The following is a 5,754-nucleotide window of genomic DNA, read 5'->3' on the forward strand; positions in this document are numbered from 1 at the left end:
TATCATATGATCCAGTAATCCCACTGCTGGATATATACCCAAAAGAAAGGAAATTAGTATACTGAAGAGATATGTGCACTCCAATGTTTACCGCAGAACTGTTCACAATAGCCAAGATTTGGAAGCAACCTAAATGTCCATTAACAGGTGAATAAATTTTAAAGATATGGTACTTACACATAATAGAGTACTATTCAGCCACGAAAAGAATGAGATCCTGCCATTTGCAACAACATGAATAGAACTGGAGGTTATTATGCTAAGTGAAATAAGCTAGGCACAGAAGGACAAACATTGCATGTTCCCAATTATTTGTGGGATCTAAAAACCAAAATAATTGAACTCATAGAAATATAGAGTAGAAAAAATGACCTTCAGAGGCCGGGAAGTGTAGTGGGAGGTGGGGGTAGCAGAGAGGTGGGAATGGTTAATGGACACACACACAAAAAATAGAAAGAATGAATAAGATCCAGTATTTGATAGCATAAGAGAACGACTATAGTCAAAATAATTTAATTGTTCACTTTAAAATAACTAAGTATTATTTTAATATGGAATACTAGGCACTATAAACACTCTGGTAGTGGGATCAGTCAACTAAATATAATTGCATTATACTCTTTTGTTTGTAACACAAAGGATAAATGCTTGAGGGAATGGATACCCCACTTCATGATGTGATTATTACATACTGCATACCTATATCAAAATAGATCATGTACCCCATAAATATATACACTAGTGTGCAAAAATTAAACATTAAAAAACAACCAATGTAAAGAATATGCATATGGAAATTTAGTTTGTGATAGAGCTAATATTGCATACAGATGTGGAAAATAAAACTATTTATAAATTGTAAAATAATAATAAAACCAAAAAGTGATCCAAAAGTGGTTTTAGTTTAGTCTGCCTCAAAATTTCACCTAATTTTCTACATAAAAAAATGAAAATGTAAAATAAGAAGTAGACACATGTAGTCATCAAATTTCTAAAAAAGTTACATTTCTATATATCAGCAATAAGCAATCTGAAAATGAAATTACAAAAACAATTACATTTACATTACCATTTAAAAGAATAAAATATTTGGAAATTAAAGTAAAGTAAGTCTTATACAACAAAAATGACAAAAATGCAAAATGTTGCTGAAATAAATTAAGGAAGATAAAAATAAATGAGAACATCTCTCATGTTTATGGATTGGAGATTTCACATTGTTAAGATGTCAGTATTACACAAAGTAATCTAGAATCAATGCAATTTCTATCAAAATCTCAATTACATTTTTTTGTAGAAATAGAAATGCACACTCTAAAATTCATATGGAATTTCATGGGACCTTGAATAGACAATCTTGAAAAAAAACTCTGGATGACTTACACTTTCTGATTTTAAAACATACTACAAAGCTACAGGAATCCAAAAAGCATGGTACTGGCATAAAGACAGACACATAGACCAATATAATATAATAGAAGGCCCAGTACTAAAGCCTCACATACATAATCATATTATTTTTGACAAGTTGCCAAGATCATTAAATGGCGAAAGGACACTCTTTTCAAGAAGTGATGTTGGGAAAACTGGATATCCACATGCAAGAGAATGAAGTTGAATCGTTCCCTAACAGAATATACAAACATTAATTCAAAATGGATCTTAGATCTAAATGTAAAGTTTAGATCTATAAAATCCCCATATAACAAAATACTCACAACATGAATAAAACTTGAGGACATTACGCTATGTGAAATGAACCAGTCCCAAAAGGACAAATGCCGTAGGATTTCACTTACATGAGATATTTGGAGTAGTCAAAATTATAGAGACATAAAGTAGAAAGGCAATAACAGGGACTAGGGGAAGGGGTGAGTAAAAATTTATTGTTTATTGGGTAAAGAGTTTCACTTTTACAGGATGAAAAGTTATAAAGAGGTATGTTTATGATGTTTGCATGACATTATGAATGTATTTAATACCACTAAACCATACACAAAAATGGTTAAGATATTAAAAGTAGTTTAATGGAGTTAAGATATTAAAAGTAGTTACTAATGGAAATAAGAGTCATTGATGAGTTATAATTATTTAGAAAAATATACAATATTCAACATTATATATACATACTAATGGGGCCTCAAAATGTTTAAAATAAGATGTGTAAAAATTACCAAATCAAATAGATAAAAAACATACACATGAGTGTTTAAACACAAGTTTTACCAAAAATAATAAATCAGATTGAAAAAGAACAAAGATAAAATTTATTTTGATAATAGAATTAACTATCTTGTAGTGATAAAAATGTTTACAATATTTTCTACAACATGCAGAGGATATATTTTACTTCAAGAACACATGGAAAATTTAGAATATTGATAATACACTAGGACCAAAAGTAAATCGTAGTAAATCCCAAAGACTCAACAGCATGCAGCTATGGTAGAATGCTTTGTGACATATTGGACTAAATATGTCCATACCCTATGATTTATTTATTCCACTTCTGAGTATTTTTGCAGAAGTCTGTAAAAAAAGAAAAAGCACAAGAAAACATTAACCGTGATGTTTTTGGAATAGCAATTGTTGCAAGCAGCCTGGGGAGTTTTTGTTTTAGTTTTTTTTTTTTTGAATCAGAGAATAGAAGAGAAATATTCAGTTGCACAAGGAAGAAAGTAAAGCACAAATAAAAAGTAACAACTAAATACTTAAGGAGCATTGTGAATAAAGGACAGGAAAAGTGCTAACTAAAAAATTTAAAAATAATAAACTTCCATTTATTTAAAATTTTAAAACATACAAAACACTTTACAAATAATAACCCATTTATGCCTGAGGTTGCAATTTTTTGAATTTTTGCAATCAGACATTGGTGATGGGCTTGAGCAGTAGGATATGAATAACTCCCATATGCTTAGTGTTCCAATAATGGAACACTAGGCATAAATGTGTTATTAAGGAAACACATCAACTGCATTGGAGTAATTGACCAGTGTATCGTGGAAATGGAAATAGTTAATTGACACAATAAAAGAAAATACAATAAACATACAGGAATGTTAACACTGACTGATGGTAGCAAGGTATTATGAATGGAATAATGGCCCATTCTGCTCTCTCAACTTAAAGTCAATTCATTTCTTTCCATCCTCCATCTACAGAGAGCTCTATCATTTCAGCTCTGAAATACTGGGCAATATAAACAGTATGGTAGTGGGATCAACCAGTCTGACATAGAATTGGCACAATGAAGAAAAGTGTTATACATTTTGGAAGAGTTGTGACAAACAAAATATTGTTGTAATATTTTAACAGGTACAGTAAATCAAGTTGAAAGGGAGATTAGTAAGATATAGGATATGTGTTTTTTTTCTGTAGCGATCTTCAAATTGGGTCATATTGCCTTTTTATGGTAGATTACTTCAGTGTATCCAAATATGTTTCACATAGATATAATTATCTTCTTCCTTACTCTTGTCACTTAGTGCTAATGTCTTCTTTGCCAATGTTTTCAGTCGCATTCATCATTTGGCATTACACTGGATGCTGCAGTAATGGACTTTTATTCCTTCTTTTGTGCCATTCAACAGAAAGAAAATTACCTTTTTTTTTTTTTTTTTTTTTTTTTAGAAAAAGGAAGCAAAAATAAAATAAAATATATACTTTTATGTTTCTCCCAGAAAATGGGAGTGAATTAGTTTATGTGAGATTTCATAAGGATCTATAGTAGGGGACACAACACGAATTGATGTAATTAAAGGTAAGTCATGTACATAAGTATCTCAGGTGGTATATAGCCTTGATAATCAATTTGTGACCTGAGGATCACGAGTATCAGCATAACTGGTAAATTGCTGAATCTCTACCCCCATTCCAGTCCTACTAAATTAAAAATCTGCATTTTCATAAGACCCTTAGGTTAATCATGTAAATGTTAATCTTTGAGAACCACTGGCATATAAGACAATCTGTACACACAAAGGCTATGGTAAATAGGAGAAAGCATAACCCATTTATAGCTAAAAACTTCCATCGTTTAGGTCCAGGATTTTACATCTTTTATAGCTTGTAAAGAGAAACCTGTAATGTAACTTTTAATACAAAATTCCCAATATTTATAATAATTAATGATAACAAACATTTAAATGTTCTCTGTTATTCAAAACACATCAATTCATTAATTTCTAAAGGCATTTTTTTTTTACATTCTCCTCTAGATATTTCGTATTTTGCCTAACTCTGAAGAGTTGGTGACTCTCCCCCTGAGTCATGGCTTATAGCTCCTTTAGGCCAGGAGGGAGAGAAAGAAACAAGGATGCTTCTATTATTGCAACCAAGATGTGGAAATTAGGTAGCAAAGATGCCTAGGAGTTCAGGCTTTAAATTAACATAGCTTTAGTTTGAGGCCTTGCTTCAACAATTTTAAGGGGCATGGCTTTGGGCAAATTACTTATTAATTTTTCTGCTTGTCCCATTAGCAAAATGAGGCAAGTCATTTCTGCAGTATAGGGTTGCTGGGAGGATTAAATGAGACAATGCAAGTGAAGAGCTTACCACAATACCCAGCATGAAGTAAACTAATAGTATCACCATTCCCACAGTCTAATGCAGTGACTCCTAACCCTTTCCGCACATCAGAATCACCTGGGGTGCAAATCAAAATGTACCAATCTCTGAGCCCCAATTATATCAGACTCCCCATGGGTGAGACGTGGGCTTGAGGATTTAAAAATGTAGGAGTTTCTAATGTGCAATCAGATTTAAATACCACTTATGTTAATGGAATGGAGCATATAGGTATATAGTTGATTTATGACTAGAAAGGAAGGTAATTCCCTGAGCCTTTAGCTGCTTTTGCTACCTCTACAATACCATTTTAAAACTCCGTGCATATGAGGAATGTTATCTTTTTTTTTTCATTTTTTATTGAAGTTTCTTCAAATGAAAAGTGTTTTTATTTATTTTCTCCTGTGGCTCAGATACTCTCCAAATTCATACATAGGACTTACTTATTGGTTCCTTAGATTAGAAATCACAGGATTATGAAATTATGACATTACTCCTTGTATTTCTTAGTCTTCATGCAAAGTAATGTATAGGAGTGATCAATATGAAATTATGACATTACTCCTTGTATTTCTTAGTCTTCATGGAAAGTAATGTATAGGAGTGATCAATCTTCTCCTTCACACTCAAATACTGTTCCAAGCATGAAATAATTAGTATTTTTTAATTATCAGTTGATTTGTTTGATCCTTCGTCATAAGTCAATTTTGTCACCGGATATTTGCATAGTTTATTCAAACCTTACTCTTTCAAACAATTCTCAGAGGTAAATTTAAATAATTATAAATCCCCTTAATAATTTTTTTTTAATTGTGAAGTCTTCTAAAAATGGAAAAGAATGCACTGAATGTTTTTTGGAAAAGATCTGAAGCATAGCTCATAACAGCATTCGTTTAATAATGCATTATAATTATTCCATATACATAAGAAGTTCTATGGAATACTCAATAATACATTCTAGTTGGCTGATTGAAAGAAGCTAAGACAGATTGAAAATGAAATTTTAGAAACTCTTAGAATGATGAGAGATAAACAAATATTCAAAGAATAATATGCCATGAGGAGTTACGTTTTCTAGATTACCATCAATACCAGTTAGGTACAGACAACTAGAGCGTACAGGAAAAAGTCAGTGGTGCCATGACTGGACTTAGATACTTTTTGTGCTCAAAACTTTCTTGCTAT

Source organism: Macaca fascicularis, chromosome 6 (genome assembly GCF_037993035.2).
Source record: "Macaca fascicularis isolate 582-1 chromosome 6, T2T-MFA8v1.1".
Classification (NCBI taxonomy): Eukaryota; Metazoa; Chordata; class Mammalia; order Primates; family Cercopithecidae; genus Macaca; species Macaca fascicularis.